This window comes from Lissotriton vulgaris, chromosome 9, assembly GCF_964263255.1.
Source record: "Lissotriton vulgaris chromosome 9, aLisVul1.2, whole genome shotgun sequence".
Taxonomy (NCBI): Eukaryota; Metazoa; Chordata; class Amphibia; order Caudata; family Salamandridae; genus Lissotriton; species Lissotriton vulgaris.
The window spans coordinates 334,274,898-334,292,686 of NC_141697.1; the positions used below are offsets into that span (position 1 = coordinate 334,274,898).

A 17,789-nucleotide genomic window follows, 5' to 3' on the forward strand; every position below is an offset into this window, starting at 1 on the left:
CAGAGCTTGCTCTCTCTGAGGAGATTTCTGCTCACAAAAATTGTACCACAGTTCAGCACCATGTCCCTGCCTAAAACAAACTGCGTTTCAAACCCTGTAGCAATTGTGAGAGATGGATGTCCATAATGGACCCACCACGCTATTTGTCTTTGGTGCCTAGGGTCAAACCATGACTTCTCAACCTGTGCTTCCTGTAAAAGCATGCACCCCAATAACATCAAAGAGTGGGAAGCAAAACTCTGTATGGCCAAGGCTATGAATGACGTTGATGCCAACAGCGCTCATGACATTGCTTCAGGTCACCATCTCAATCTTCAGGGGGCAAAAAAAAAGAAGCACAAGAAGAGTAAGAAATACTCCAAAGGTAAGTCACCTCGACGCTCTCCATTTCCCACAGGACACTCGTCCTTTGAGCTGGAGTTAGTCGACTTGACCCCGGTGGTCCTTTCTCCAAGCTGCCCGTTCGATGACTACACTGGACCTGGCTCTGGATTGGCCTCAGATTTTCATAGATACCTTGGGCCGGGTCTACACTGCCCAAGCTTTCAGCGACAGCCTTTCCTAATTTCCCATCAGTGTTCATTAACCCTACATGTTTGACCGTTTGAGCGGTTTGTTGCCACCTGTCACCCTTCAGGGTCGATGACTCCATACAGATTTCAGATGTTTATGCCTTTTGCTTCGACACCATCGGATCCAGTGCTGACACTGCATTGCTTTGACCCAACTCTCCCGTATTCGGCACAACAGCCCTCAATGCATTGGACACCACTGCCGCTGTCTCCACCTCCATCTCCAGTACCTCATATGACACCACCGATGTTGCAGTCCGACGCTGCTCCACAGAACCGATCCTGTATGGATGCGCAATATCTGTTTGAGGAAGACGAGGGTAGAACCAGTTTCTATGATTTTTTTGTACAGATTCAGACCTCTGGTCCTCTGCTTTTATGGGGATACTGGAGGTAAAGCTCTGGGATATCAAGTTTATCTTCTGTCAGTGGTCTACACATCTATCAAAGACCTAGCCATGGACTTCCCCACTGGTCCACCAACACCTTAAGTTGTCCACTTTCATAAATTATGTATAAGACTGCTTAAGAGTTGAACATTTTCAGGAGGTGATTCATGTCAGTCTCTTGGCACATCATTAAATTAGGACATGATATAGCCGATTCAGTGGCCAGGGCACCTCAATTTCCATTTGTAGACATGCCTTGCTCCAGACAAGTAACTTTTCTGCAGACGTCCAGGCAAATCTTTTGGATCTGACATTCGACCCGGCACATCATTTTGCCAACAAGGTACATCTGTGTTTTTTGACAAAGCAAATTCTGTATTGCAGTGTTTTAAGACCAGTAAAGCTGCAGCTCGCTCCGTTGGTCTCCAGCTGCATCCTACCTCAGGGAACTTATGACAGTTACAATGTTTGTGAGGTTTCTTGAGAGGATCTTTTTTCATTACCAACAGCAATATCAGCCAAAAAACCAGTAACAGCCTAATCTATTGGTCAGACACTATAGAGCAGAGGTCTTCAAACTTTTGTAGGTTGAGCCCCCCCAGCTGAATTTTTTTAGATGTTGGGCCCCCCCGCCACCTGACAGAAATTTCTGGAATCTGGTACACTACATAATTGACCGCTGCGTACATATCACGGGTCATATCTGTCAGACTCACAATACTAGGCTATGTGCGTCACTACCGATAGTCCTCCTGCTGCCGCCTGCGTTTCTTAACTTAAAATGCGCAGTTCCTGCTCCTCCTGAACTCGCCGCTCTGACCGTGGTATTTCCAACAGTAACTAATGCCAGCTGCGGCTGATTTTCACCGTTGTCAATGCAGGACACCGTCGACCGTCTGCGGTAAAGATGGCTCATGGATGGTACCAATGTGGTATCAAATCCCACCTGCACCAGTCATCCAAAGTCAGGGCTAAAGAGGCTGGCTGGCTCACGAGTCAGGGTCACCGTGCAGTGCCGGGAGAAAAGGTGGGCGGGTGGGCGGGTGGGCAGTCGCAGTGAGAGTGGGTGCAGCAAGCTGCTGTGCTCATTGGTTGCAGCATGACTGATGGCACATCGGTGGCGGTAATATATCATGCGACTGGGAGGGACCAAGCCTACCGGGCCGCAGCCGGGCTCAGCTGCTGTCCAGTGACTATCATGAATAATTATTAAGTTCTTGATAGAGCAGGTAATCTATTAACTAAACTGTAGTTATCAATTACATCTTTTTAAACACTTATCCGCTGCTGCCGTGAATAAATTGCTGTTACAGTTTTTTTTAGCTATGTGACTAGGTTAGTGTAGTACTAGAAGTAGGGCAGAAAAGTACCACGCCACGGAAGAACACTACCACAGCATGGGGGATTTTAGTTTAGGATGGGCTCACCACCTTCTGCTTTGGTAGGCCTACTGTCACGAACCACAAGTGATTACAAGAACACCATGCTGGCATGGCTAACCTGCAGCTATGATGTAGTTTTTACCCATGTATGTATATGTCTGTGGCGACGAGGCAGCAAATAACTTTATAAGGCCCACAGTCTTTACTATCCAATTGACATCAAGTGGCATTAGGCCTTTTCCACCTGCGATCCAAGTGGTAGTGAGCAGGATGGCACACAAGTTTACCTGAGTGAGGTGACCGGAAGGAGAACTGTGCATGGGGGTAAGAAGAACTGTGAATTAAATACCGCCACGATCATACAAAGCTTTTGAATTTCGAAAATATAATCAAATAGGAATGCCAGTGGCAGCATGGCAACGGAAAACAATATGTCACATTTAAAAGCCATTCAGTATTCTGAATCTCTCAGGTAGCTTGTTCGTAAATATATTTAGCCAATTATGACTTTCAAGTCAATATATGATTCTGTCATTAAATAACAGAGTTATCCTATGGAATAAAAAGCCAAGCAACACAATGCAAATTTTGCTATTACAGAAATAGTTTTTAAAGATCTGAAAACTCACATAAACTCTGAAGCCAAGGGGTCTAGAATTTATGCAAGTGAATTAATTGAATTAATTCTCCAATATGTGTGTCATTTCAGTTCAGTTCAAAATGCTTTATTTGGTTTGCAAAGCACAACCATATATACAATCACAAATACACATATTAAAAACATCGCAAATACATGGGTGTCAGTATTATTATCCATCCATATTAAAACTACACCAATCAGTGACTTCAAACAATAAACTTGGACATATTATTTAACACATAAATAATATCATACAAGCTTTAAAAACAAGTGCCTCTTACGACCTAAAGTACATAATGTCACTATACAGTAACTAATAATTGTTCTGGTATCAAACAAATTTCAGAAGTGGCAAATGCTCTCAAACAGATAACATCATGTGCAAATTACGCGATAAAGTGCCCTGTACACTCTGGACTCCGCAATGTGAAAATTTAGCTGTATGCTACCTCCAATAAACAATTATAGTACAATTAAATTTCCTAATGTAGCATGTGTGTCATTTCTAATGTTTATATATATTTCCCTCGTCAGCTTGATTTTGCTTGCGAGAAAAGTGTCGCTTAGTGGTTGAAATGTAACTCTTAATTACACTGAAATGATAAAAGTGTCACACATTGCAATCTTAAACCTTGGCAGCTATGGAACAGTTATTTCAGCTGCAGTGGGTTCACGCTCGTTAGAGCATGCGTCGCTGCGCTAGAGTGTTTGGGACCAGCAGAGCAGTTAGTGGTCATGGCTCCAGCACGGTACTGTATACCCGGAGAACGGTTGTGCAGTCTTGAAGACTTTTACCCTGGCAGTGGGACATACAGCAGGCATGGGTATATATTTATGCCTCCCTATCAGGGTATGTGATGAAGAAAAGTGATAATGGAATGTTGCCTACGGTTTCTGTGGTGAGAGATGCGCAGTCCCAGCTCCTACCTGACGTGGGTGCAACTGTCACTTGTAAGGTGTGCAGCATTAATTCCCGCTTTGCCAAAGTTCAGATCCTCTACATTGCATCCACTCCATTGACGAATACATTCAGAGGAACAATACGAAAGGAAGACATTCGAGCCACTGAAAAAAACAAGGTTGTAGTGTACAAGAGTTTCCGACCTGGTGACATAGTCCTGGCAAGTTATTTCTCTTGGTGATGCACAGTCCAACTATCTGTTGACAACCGCTGAGAACGAGCTGGGCGTGGTGGTTGCCCATAGTGAAGCAGGAGTACAGATGGTGCCTATCAGCTGGTGTGAGATGCAGTGCCCGCAGACGCACAGGAAGGAGTTCAGGAAAGTGGCCCTGGTGCAGCCAGAGTTTCAGCAGACATAGTCAACTTGAATTTCTAAGAAGTGTTGTTTCCCGCGCCTCTTGGAGCTGTGCTGCACACTACGCACTGTTGGCAGCTCTCCTGGCATACATAAAATCTGTTATTCTATGACATTTACAGTCTTGCTGCTCTATGTAGTGTCCATGGCAAAAGGTACATTGGTTGACGGAAGGGATTGCATATGAGCAGATTCATGTCCAACTAAAAATTGTTTCTCAAAATTATTTTGCTTTTTGGTGCCTAAAGTGGTTATACTGCTCGGGAAATGGTTTGATAGGGTCCGATTCGGCACAAAATGAGTATTTCTGTTTGTTTTTGCAGGCTTTTTTAATGCAACTAAAGTGTAATGTTTGTATTTAAAGACAAATAAAAGTACTTTCTAAGCTGCAGTGGGAGGCAAGGAGTCTCCTCTGCTCTGAAATCGAACGCAAAGGAACAGGACTGTCTATTCCTTTACTTTCGGTTTTAGCTGAGACGTCCTGCCTCCCACTGCAGCTGAAGCATTTCAGCGCTACCAATTAACCCCCTCCTGGGAGGGTGAACTGTTAGCACTTAGCTGACAAAAGCATGGGCGCATCGTGCCCAATGATTTCCCCTCCCTCACCCCTCCAAACCCTTGTCACCAGGAGTTCGCTAATGAAAGAAATTCCCATTTGAAATGGGTGAAGACTTGCGCTGCAGAGGACAACAAAGGTAGGATTTTAGGGTTGAGGTGCGCCCCCCCTGGGATGGTGTCGCGCCCCCCTGGGGGGGCGCGCCCCACAGTTTGAAGAACTCTGCTATAGAGATAGATCCAGAAGAAAGGGCAGTGGATCCACCCTACTGCCTTCCTCCTCCTCCTCCTCTCCCGCACCACCAGGAAAGTAAACCCAGTTTTCTTCCCAAAACTCAGAGACTGTGGGAGGGTGGTTTCCTGCTTTTTCCTTTCCTGCCAGGCCATTACTTTGGACCATTGGGTCCACCAAATTGTGGCTAGGGTTTACATCATTCCATACCTTGTGGCTCCACCCCCTATTCCCCTCTGGCATCTAACTACCCTCCAGACCACCTTGCCATACTGCAGTAGAAGGTGGCAGCACTCCTACGGAAAGGAGCAGTCGAGATAGTTACAGAGCAGTAGATCATGGCCCTCAGTGAATTGAACTTCTTCCTCAAAAACGAAACTTTCAGGATGCTGTCCCAAGCTCATGTACTATTAGCATTGGAATGTGGAGATTGGATTGTGTCCCTTGACCTGCAGAATGCATACTTCCACATCCCTATCCTGCGGTCTCATTGGAAGTACTTGCGATTTGTGGTGGGTAAGGCACACTACCAATTTACAGTACTACACTCTGGCTGACTTTAGCGCCTCAGGTCTTCATGAAGGTGATGGTGGTGGAGATCGGGCATCCCAATAGTCCCATGTCTGGATGACAGGCTGATCAAATCTAGTTCACCAGAGGTGGTATCACCTCATCTGCAGTCGACAGCATTCCTGCTGTTTGACCAGGGCTTTTTAATCAACAAGCCCACATCTCACCTGGGACCCTACCAATAACTGTCGTTCATAGGGTCTGTACGCAATACCACCCTTCTATACACTTTTTCCCCACTGTAAAGGATCACTGCCATCCAAGAAATAGTTCCATCTTTCCTGCAAGGCACTAGAGTTCCAGTCATGAGAGTCCCAAGATTCCGATGTCTTTTAGATCCCTGCATGTTCCTAATCACACATGCACGTTGGCACATGAGGGCCATGCAGTGGTGTCTGCACAGGCAGTGGCTACAGTACAGGGAGACCTGTTGGATTCCATCATGATGTCCTCCAGAGCTGTGGCAGAAGTGGTTAGGTGTGGGAACAAGGTGAGCCTGAGCTACAGGATGGTCTTCACTCCTTCGGCCATGACTCCGATAGTGATGGATGCCTCCACCCTAGGGTCTGGAAGATCTGGAGCTCGGAGGCCTTTGGTCTATATAAGGACAGGTCCTTCACTCCAATCTGTAGGAACTGCAGGCAATTTGGCTGGTGCTCAAAGCCTTCTTCTTCATTCCATTTGACGGTGTGGCATGGAGATCTCCTGATTCCCCGCGGCGTCTACTATTCAGACTGGATCTTCTCTCCTAGTCAAGAAGGATAATTCTCCACCCCAATCTACTAGGCCCTTGGCTACATTCTTGGAGCTTGAGTGGGGACACTTGAGTTCCTTTAAGCTGCCACCGGAGGTGGTGAACGTCATTTTGTCAGCACGTCGCCCCTCCAACAAATCTGCTTACTTGGGCAGATGAAGCAACTCCGTCACATGGAGAGTGAACAATAATGTGGACCCCTTGCAGGCCAAGCTGTCACAGGCCCTGCAATGCGCCCTTTCGCATGCTCAGAGGGGTTGTGCGATAGGCACTGTCATGGGGTATTTAGCTTCTTTGTCTGGAATTCCTCTGTGGCGGACCATCCATTTTCAAGTTTACCGTTGTCATGCTTTTTTTTTATGGGATTGACCGATATATATATATGTCATGTGATCAAGGCTATCTCTAGCCGAAACGCGTCATGGCGGACTGGTGCTGGGCTACATACTAAAATAAAAAAGATTTGCACCAAACTACGGGTCTTGCTGGTTCCTGTGTCCACTGATCGGCTAATTGGCTGTGTGTTGTCTAAGGAGCGCCACGTACCTCATATATATATATATATATATATATATATATATATATATCCTCCAACCTGCTTTGTTGTGCCCCAGTGGGACATTAATTTAGTTATGACTTTATTTCTGTCCTCCTTTTGCCTCTTTTTGTCCAGACAAATTGGTTTCACAAACCAGGGCTGCTTTTCTGCCAAACGTAGTGACTCCCAAACGTCTGTCTTCTGTCCCACCCCAATGGTAGCATTGATTGGATCCTAGGCGGGCAGTCTGCTACCATGTGCCCCTCAAAGAGGACATATGACTGGATGACCATCCCTTTGTTGGTTACTGTGTTGCTAAGAAGGGGAAAGCAGTTCAGAAAAGGACCCTCTCGAAATGCATCATCCTATGCATCAAAAACCGGCTATGCCTTGGCCAAGAAAGAACCTCTGAAAGGACTTAGGACTCATTCCACCAGGGCCAACTTTGCCAGAGTTGTTCTTAAGGATTTCCTTGTCTAATCCTCCATCAGCCGTTCTTCAAGGACAAGGTATTACCCTGTAGCCTGCTCTTTAAGTGAGGAATCTGCAGGTAGAAGTATCCATCAGAAGAAAAAGTTACTTACCTGTAGTAATAATCTTTCTGGTGGATGCTTTATGTACCTGTATATTCCTCACCGACCGCCTCCCCATTTGTAGATGTGTTATAGGGAAAGTTAATAGGAATCCACTTTAACTTTTTAGAACTTAACTCTAGTGATGTCAGTCCGTCACTTGCCTTGAAGGCTGGGAAAAAAATGTATGGAAACTGACTATGTGACTTCTGGGTGGGTTTTATGTTACTTTGATGATGTCACCAGACTTCCGGCGTTGATACAAAGCCATCATCGCCTACCGGCGATGTGAGAGCTTTGAAGTTTCTGAATCCAATCTGCCGACTGGGATTGTTCTACAGATGAGGAATCTGCTGGTAGATAAATTATCCACCAGAAAGATCGTTACTGCAGCTCATCTCCGGGAAGCCCCCAGTACTCCAGCTAACAGCCTTCCAGGGTATGTCAGCAACGAGTCTGCCCTCTTGCTGCTGAATTCAGCTGGAGCAGGGGAAGGGAGAATAGGTCCCAAACAGGACGTAGTATATTGGGCTGTGGTGGGGGTGCTTGCCAGCGCCACCAGACTGCTTTGAAGGGCACATTTGAAGGCCTCCTAGCATAATTCCTGGGAGCCCTTGGCTCCCGCTCTGGTGTGAAACTGGACAAAGGACATGGGGGTATCCTCCCCTCTGTCCAGTCCCTCCTCTGGGAGGGACCCCTGAGTCGTCCCAACCCCTTTCTTAGGGTATAAAGGGTTTACCTCTGGGTGGGTACTCAGATTTGTCATGGGACTAGACTCAAGCCTGAAACCACGTCACTCTTCGACTGTCTTAACACCTGAACTTCACCCGGAACTGAAACTGCATCAAGGGAGGGTCCTACTCTCGCTTTTCTGCAAGTCTTCTTCGGGGTGCAGGGGTTCACCCTTATCTGTCCACTGGTCCTTAAACCAACATATAGAAATTGGCACAGAGGCTGGAATATTTTTTTTAAAAAACAGGTTTACTAATTACTCATGAGTGGGACTACATCAATATAACACCCTTGGGCACTGTATGATGTAGTCCATGGAATACAGAAACCAAGGGCCTTTTATACCCTATTTACCGCTGAGTAAGCATGGAGACTCAAAGAAGAGGTACAGGCATATACAGGAATAGTTATTGACTAACATGGGCAGACAGAAACCACTTACTCAGCAACGTGGGAGGAGACATAGGACCGCTTAATCAGTTGAAACAGCCTGACAGTTACATTCTAAAACAGGTGCATTCTAGCAGCTACAGGCCTTTCTGAGCATGCGCACTGCTCTGACTCAGTACTGAAGGAGAGGTAACAAGGAGGACGGCAGAATCACATGGCTAACACATGGCTAATGCATATGGATGCCACAAACAAAATGGCTTCAGCTTATGCTTTCTGTAATTCCTGCGATTTCCAGTCTATGTCTGTGCTTCTTCCAGGATCTTCAACAGACCTGTAGGCATCAAGGACATCCGAACTAATCTCCTTTGGAGTGAAGGAGTCAATCCCCTGTATCTGCAGGCACCACAATGAAGCTGACTGGACTACTACTCCTTTACGTCCCACAGAGAGTCCGAAAGTTCAGCAAAACAGGTGGTGGTTCTGCAACTCCCTCAAGGCCTGACCTGTCCTCTCTGCAATTTTGAACCTCTGTGCACCACGTCAACTTGCTGTTGCTAAGGCTTTTTGGCTCTGCACTCCAGATACCTTTGGAATCCAAGAAGCTCCAGTATCTCTTCTCTGCTCATACAGTTATCCCCTCATCAGAGGTATTGTGCACCCTGCCTCAGGGCTGCTGTAGGGGTGACTTACCTTTGCCTCAGGCAGTGCCGGCGGCCTAGCACACAGTGTCGACTCTTCATTTTATTTGCAACAAAACATGCTGGCTGAAGTGGCAGTGTGCATGTGTTTGGTGAGAGGTCGCTTAGGGTGGCTTAATACATGCTGCAGCCCTTAGAGACCCTGTCTGGTCACAATGCCCTCTGTAGCACTGGTACCTTTTACAAAGGACTTATATGTGAGCCATAGGTGGGCCAACTGTGGAAACAAAAGTACAGTTTTGGGAATGAAAACAAGCATTGGGAACTAACAAGTGCAGCAGTGTCTGCGGAGCCGACAGGTGTAACAATCTATCAGGAGACGTTATTAAACCTCTCTGGGTTACACTTTGCTGGTGCATTCGATGGAGAGCTGAGGAGCTCTGTGTCCTCTCCATAAGTTATTAGCCACACCTCCCAGGCTCCTCCCACTTAAACTATGCCTTAGAGTGGCTGGCACAGAAATGGTTTGTAGCCAAGGACTGAGACGGATGTGGCAGTTGGAAAGTTTGTAGGATCGCTGAGGACAGTGTTCCTCCCTGTTCCACATGGACTCTTTTGTTTTAACCCCTTTCATGCTTGTGAGGGAACCACGCAGTCATGAGCCACGGGTGGCGTATGCTCATGACGGCGTGGTTCCGTCATGCTGTGGCGCTCCGTCCACGCGGCACTGATTCCCCGCCTGTGCGGGTGAATTAGTGAGTGGGCGGAGTCGTGACGGAACCACGCCGTCATAAGCACAGCCCGCCCGTGGCTCATGACGGCGTGGTTCCGTCACAAACACAAGGAGTTGGAGGGTCTGTTAACTAACATAGCTGAGTCTAAGTGGTCCTATTCAAGTAACCCTTTTGGATTGCACTGAACCAGACCAGGTGGTCACATGACACGGGTCTATAATAGATATCCTATCAGCCCACCCATTTGGCGGAGCCTCGTCATGTAGGACGTCTGACCAGGGTGGTGAGTCCAAGCCCAGATGAATTGGCCAGACAACACTCACTTCTGGTTTATATTGTTACAGTGTCCATGCCACAGAGTGGTGCTGAAAAAATGCAGTGCAAAACAGGGTGTGAAGGTAAGTGAAGCTAAAATGACGGTCGAGGCAAAGAAAAATATTTTTATTAAAGATATTCACCAGGACGCCAGGTTAAAAAGAAGTGTAAAACAGTGTGAAAAAATCACTGTGATGCTTTGCTGTGTTTAGGCCAACATGTTTCTGCCGAAGGTGAAACTACACCGGCATTCTTCAGGGCCAGATATAAAAAGATGTTGCTACTGCAAAGGTACACTCAAATATTTTGTGCAAAGTGAAAAATGAAAAGAACAGATCAAATCAATTGTTAAAGAACTGTCCAAACTACTGGAGTGGTCTTGTAGACCATCCTACCGTATCCTCCTGACAAGTAGTTGATGGAGGAAAAAATCCTGTGAATAGAAACACAAAGAACACCAAATATTGTACGTTCTTAAATCATAATAAACTTATTACAATATAAGGACCATTATATAAACTCAGCTGGGCTAGTCCCTAGTAGAACAGCCACAAACATTGTTTTGAAGGTTTCATTGAAAGTAAACCACCAGTCATTGCTGAACATTATTTTAAAACACATTGTAGAGGACTTACCCAGCAATGTGTGGGAGTCGAGCCTCACCTCACCCGGCAACAGCTCGGAGAATGAGGCCCCGCTCTGTGCACAGAACATAAAAAAAAAATGTTTGCGTTTCATCTTGAGCTGACTCAGAGGTCTGTAGTCAGTGTCAGGTTGTACAATCTGTGCATTTAAAAAAACTGTTTGTATGACTGCCCTCACCGATCACTGCCCCATGGAGATCAAGGAGAAGGTATGACTAATAGACAGAGATAGTGTCTAATCACTGACTAGTGAGGTCAAACTGAAGTTAATACCCCAATTAGCTGAATGGTAATTGTATGGGTGTCAGGTAATAGACCACTCCCAGCCCTCAATCAGTCAAGGAGAAAGATGTGAGTTATGTGGCTCAAAAATGACTGTTAAAGGGTAATGAGCCTGAGTAAAAACCTGAGCCCTATGCTCATCTGAAAGATGACCTGAACATGTCAAAGCTAGTGCCCAACCCCCTGGGTCTGATTGTAAGGGAGGGGGTGGACAGAGTTAGGTCTTAACGTTGTGCTGGTAACTAGCATCTGCCTATAGGAAGTTTAGCCTCGAAAACAAAAACGAAGGTGCCTGCGAAGGGAGCACTAGTACGCCCTCAGGGTCTGAAGGGGCGCGCCATGACCTATGTACTCACCTCTCCGTCGGTACCTCTCGGCTGACACCTGAGCCGAAGGGGAGGCAACGAGGAGAGGTGAGGCTCATGTATTTATACCCCGTCTGATTGGGTAACAGGCGACAGCTGTCATCCAATTACTGTTGCCGATATTACAAAGGCCTATGCTACGCGCATGCGCGGCGGCGTGACACATCACGAACCGCTGTGTCCTCTGCACCGAGCATGCGCGGTAGTGTGTGGCCGACCGTCGCATGTGTGTAGTGTGTATCGAGCAGCGCGCGCGTGTAGGGCATGCGCAGAGCAAATGGGCATGCCTCGGGTACAGTTTGAATTGTCTCTGGTGCGCGCATGCTCTCAAGACTTGACAGGCGGTAGGCAAACGGTACACTCTTTAATTAACACTATCCTTCAACCACGCCTACCGAGAGCTTCTCAAATGGCGGCGACAATGTGGAGACACTGACAGCCGGCTCTCACTACAAGTGTAGTCATGTATAAACATGTCATTATAAAAAAAACGTACATGCTCAAGGGATGGTGAATATCTAGAAATACTGTGCCCATATGTAGTGTACATGGCATCAGACTACATTTATTCAATATGCTGTTTAGATGTAGAAATGGTGAAGGTATCGATAATGAATGTCTCAAAGGCACAAAGTACCAGGATAGTGATCCATATATAGCGAATGGGTCTTACTCGCGGTGAATATAATCACAATGAGCCAGGCAAGTTCTAGCCTATTGCTTACAAGGCTAGCTCTACCCAAGGCTTAAATTACAATGGACTCACAGGTGGGACGACCAGAGTCTGACCTAGTGCTGTTAGTATGTAGGAGTGTAGTAATAATAATAACAGATTTCCACGTGTGCTACACTATATGTCGTCACTGTAATCGATCTGCCTCATGTGAAATGTAAGTGAAGACAAATGATAGTGTGCTGGGTCATTAATTCATCAGGAATAGTGTCCCTGGAGGATCACAGATGTTCAAATCGACACCCAAGGTATGTTGTCATTCAACCCCGATGTGTCAGTTTTCAATTTGAAAATCCAACGTTGTTCCTTGGTGAAAAGAAACCTGGAGACGTCTGTTATGTGTGGTGGGATGAAAGGTTGTTCCAGAACAACCCACCTAAGGTCATCAGCTTTATGCTTTTTGATCAGAAAGTGGTTCGTTAGACAGGTGGACTGTTTATTGCACCGTATTGTGCTCTTATGTTCGCTGATACGAAGTTTCACTTTCCTGGTGGTATGTCCAATGTACGCCAGACCACACGGGCATGTGATCTTGTAGATCACTCTCTCCGAGTTGCAGTTGGTATGGTTCAGCAACTTCCACGGTCTGGCAGTTCCGATGTCAATGGAGAGAGTCTTGCAGGTCTGCAGACACGACGTACAGTTACCACAAGGGTAATGTCCTTGGACCGGAGTGGTATTCCAAATAGTGTCAAGGGTGGTGGTACTTTCCTTCCTGTGTGTCCGTGGTCTTGTATGGACCAGTGCATCTCTGATGCTAGACCCTCGTTTGAAGGCAAATAGGGGCCTGGGTATTACACCAGAAGCCGTGTTCAAGATTTTCCAATGCTTCAAAACAGTTTTCTTTACCATGTTCGATCTGGTGCTGAAAGTGTGTACCATCGTAATCCTTTCGGAAGGTGCCTTCCTGTGTCGATGTTCGATCAGTGCCTCTCGATTATTGTTAAAGGCTCTCTTGTTGGCCCGACGTATCAACTGATTAGGGTAGTGCCGCTCCGTCACCAGCATGGCGGCGCCACATTACCACCCCTTCCCCCCCCCCCCACCCCCAGCGCCCTGACTGAATTAGCGCAGCGGCCAATGTGTTAATGTATCTTAGATAATGCTATTTAAAAAGCTAAACTGTTCTCCCTATAAAAGAACTACAGTGAACTGGCCACTGTTCAGCGTTCATATCTACCTTTGGTCTTCCAAAGATTCTAAGCACTAAGTGTTGTGTGAACATTTAACTCAACTGTGCATTGATGACTTCATGGTGCCATTGCTTTTGAGAATCACATTTAGATATTTAGATACACTGATCTGTTAAACTTGAAGAATAGTTATTTGGCTTACATTTTCTTTCAAAATGGGCAGCTTCAAAAAGAAATGCTCATTTAGTCTGATTACGATGTGTCGAATAGTGCAGTCAACAAAATATAAATAACGTTGTTTATTTCGATGATTCATCCTATATGAAAAATATTACACTGGTTGCTCATGTTTTACTGGCAATAGCGTTAACATATGAAAAGGTAATTCTCTGAAGTTAGAAATGTCAGCTTAACTGAGGAGAAAATGTTTCAGTAAGTCAGTTGTGTTTTAAACTGTATTGATTTGGAATGACCAAAGCATGAGGCATTCATTGTGCTGTCTATAAATAATACCGGTCATATATTAATGCCATTTATCTTTTTTTATTATTATTTTTATTTGAATTTTATTACGTAACAACAATACAGTCATGTCATCATCGGTCATCACACCCTCTCCCCCCCCACCCACCGAGCATTACATATTGAGCTTCCTTCCAGTGTTGCTGAGCCCGTGGACGCAGCCTCTCCTACTGTCCACCCTCATAGTCCTCCATCAAGTCCATGATATTTCCGCCATTTGCCTCAGACTCTGCCAATTTTCTTAGGGCATCCCCTTGCCTTGTATGTGACCCTTTCCGCTGCCATATATAGATCCATACCTCTCCGCCACTCCAATGCCATTTATCTTTAGTTTAAAAAGAAAAAGCAACAGCCAGTTTTTTTTATCATAGGTTATTTTACCTGGGTGACTGACATTACTAGGGAGCTGCTCCTCCCTGGCATTACACTCAGGATTTGGAATGCCTGCCTAAAGCACAGCAGAAACGTCACCTCGATCAAGGGTGTGGCTATCAATGGTGGTGCTGGTGCAGTGGCACTGGGCCCAGGAGATGTAGTGGCCCACTGAAACCAGTTATACCTGCACCTTACTACCTAGATTTTCCTAACTTGCTCAAGGACCCATGGCTTTCTTTCTAAACCACTGGCCTCGATCTCTTCCTTCAAGACACCATGGAAACAGCATTTCCTAAACAACCCCTCATACCCTTACTAGACCAAGATTACACTCTGTTTATACTGCAGCTACAATTGACTGCTCATCTGTACTTGACTCATAGTTGACTGCTTCCTTGGACTTTTAACGGGTCATATACCAATGAAATGTCTATGCCTGGATCCCAAATCAACTTTGTCATGTACACCTTGCTTTTGCATTGTTATACGATACCTGATATAATGTAGTTCTTTATTATTCGATTCTATCGACTCTTGTTCTAACTCTTGCAAATTAGACGTTAGATTATGCAAATCCCTCAGACACTCCATGTCAGGGTTTCGAATCACCTTAGCAAACACCTAATAAAGTTTTTTAATGGCTTCAACTCTCAGAATAATCCAGCTAGTGATGACACTTAGGTTCAAAAGAAAAAGCAATGCAGTTAGACATCTGTGCACGGGTGGCATGTAAAAGGAGCCAGGTAAGCCTGCACCAAATGAGAAAGAGAACTAGAAACTCTGCTGTTTCTAACAGAGCGACATTTCATTGAAGGGTTCTGGCGCTGGGACTCAGGCGGATTACTGGAGCTGATCAGCAGTATGATCACTCCTGCGCAAGAAGATGTTACAAGTGCCTGCTCCAACATTAACATCATCACCCTGTTTGTTTTGGCGCATCGAGCAGCAAACTTTTTCAATTATTCTCCGCTGTGGCTGCCTGGCAGCAGTCGGATTTGTAGTGAGCTTTTCCTTAAACACAAAACATTGTTATTAAAACATCATTTCTATTTTTGTCTTTCTGAGAAAGAAGATAGAGGGGCTTATACGCCCGAACTCAGGCTTTAATTAAGCCCTTCTGGCCTGGCACTGCTGCTGAAAACAGTCCTTTAAATACGACAAGGTTTCAGGTTCCCAGAAAAATGTTTTAATTATGCTTTTTCCACTAGAATTTTCTAATCGTGGAATGAAAATAGAGAAGAGACCTGCCGGATGAGCACGGTGCTTGGCACTGACCCTATCAGAATTTCCTAGCTCTGGTTACTGCAAGGATTGCCATGGTTACCATTATGTAACTTTGCTTCACGAGGCAGCTCATGTCTTCCCTTTTTGAGATTACACTTAACATCATTAGATGCTGGACTTTCTGGGTGAAAAGATAAGCGCTAATTTGTTGTTCTTAAGACTTGGTCACAGAGGGCTGGGAGAGCAGAGCAACATATGACTGTGGATACCTGCAAGGTGCCAACTTTACAGACTATCGGTTGTAGGTGTCTTGGTGGTGTGAGTGGTGGCTATGAGAGTGTATAATGCAGTGGAAGTTATTTTATATTTATTGTTAGCGATGTATGCTTGGCATAATTTAAGAACATCAGCCTCTTTACAATTAATTATTTGAAAGCATACATCTAACACATATATCCAGGAGGAACATACTGGCTGTAGGATTGAATCATTTAATTAAAGGAGGCGTCTATGGTAAGTAGATTGCATTCTGAATATTTGATCGCAGTGGAAGATAATAGGTGCTTGTGTAAAGAAAAGCAGTTTGGTTAACGTATACTCTGAATGTTGGGTGCAGAGGAGTGCTTCTCTGATGATTCGGATACGAATAAGGGTGTCAATTGGATAAAAACCATGAGAGAAAATCTGAGTTAGCAATCCTGGCACCACCTAACATTCTTGAGAATGACTAGTTTTGCACAGCTGGTGACCCAGGCAGTAGAGGCTCCTCCGTTATGGCGGGGGAGATTTGCCCCACTGCTTTCTCACAGTGAGAGAAGCAAAAACATAAAATGGTAATAACTTTTGGTTATCACCATTTTACGTTTCCTTTGCCGGCAGGCGGGTGGGCGGGGCTGCTGTGCTTAGGGAGCAGGGCAGGGGAGGAGTGGTTTGCCCTCTCCTGAGTGTGCAGTGACTGTTTGGTCGTTCCTCTCGGGCTTCCCAAACCAGTCATGCATAATTTCCCCTTCCTGCATGGTGAACATGCCCACCTCTCCAGCCCGGGCTAAACACTGTGTCACAGCGCTCAGACCAATCACAATGCTGCGTTGCAGCGTTGCGATTGGCTTAGGGGAGGGAGCCTGGCTGCCTGCTTCCTCTTCCTGTCGGAGGCAGGACAGCAGGAGCAAAGAAGATGCAAGACTCGGCCTCAAAGTAAGTTTTATTATGGACCCTTCCTCCTGCGATTCTCAGGACCCGAGCCATGCCGGTCGCAATCGGACTCCGGTCCAGGAACAGTCTGCTTCCCAATTCTTTCAGGAAAATTTGGCTCTCGTATTACTAAAACAAAGGATTGTGGGCATTAGGATCCTGCCCTTATAGTAGGTGAAAGGCCAGACTTACTTCATCCTCAGTGCGTTAATGGCTGCAGAAGTCAAGTCAAGTCAAGTCAGAGAATTTATATAGCGCACTACATACCCAGAGGGTCTCAAGGCGCTTAGGGAGGGGAGGACGCTTACTTGTCAAATATCCACGTTTTAAGTTGCTTTCTAAAAGCTAGGTGGTTCTGGGTAAGGCAAAGGTAGGTGGGGAGTGAGTTCCATGTTTTAGCTGCCAGGTAAGAGAAGGATCTGCCTCCCACGGTGGTCTTGTTGATGCGGGGAACAGTGGCGAGGGCTTGGCTGGAAGAACGTAGTTGGCGGGAGGGGGTGTAGAAGGACAGTCGTGAGTTGAGGCATTCTGGTCCGATGTCGTAGAGTGATTTGTGTGCGTGGGTTAGCAGTCGGAAAGTGATCCTCTTATTGACGGGTAGCCAGTGGAGGTCTTTCAGGTGGCAAGAGATGTGTTCGTTGCGTGGGATGTCTAATATGATCCTGGCTGAGGCGTTTTGGATTCGTTGGAGTTTCTTCTGGAGTTTAGCGGTAGTACCTGCGTAGAGGGTGTTTCCGTAGTCCAGTTGGCTCGTGACCAGAGCATGGGTGACTGTTTTTCTGGTTTCGGTGGGGATCCAGCGAAATGTTTTTTTGAGCATGCGAAGAATGTTGAAGCAGGATGAGGATACGGCGTTGACTTGTCTGTTCATTGAGAGTGAAGAGTCCAGGATAACGCCTAGGTTCCGTGCGTGGTCTGTTGGGATGGGTGCTTTTCCAAGGGCTTCCGGCCACCAAGAGTCGTCCCATGCAGAGGGGGATGTACCTAA

The 17,789-nt window shown here is 46.0% G+C and overlaps 1 protein-coding gene and 1 pseudogene across 4 annotated transcripts in view; both read left to right on the top strand.

Annotated features, from left to right (window-relative positions):
• The window catches only part of TTC7B (tetratricopeptide repeat domain 7B), a 1,385,350-nt gene that overhangs the window by 1,064,530 nt on the left and 303,031 nt on the right, over positions 1–17,789 (top strand). The window lies entirely within an intron of this gene.
• Positions 3,719–4,303, top strand: LOC147690081 (exosome complex component CSL4 pseudogene; annotated as a pseudogene).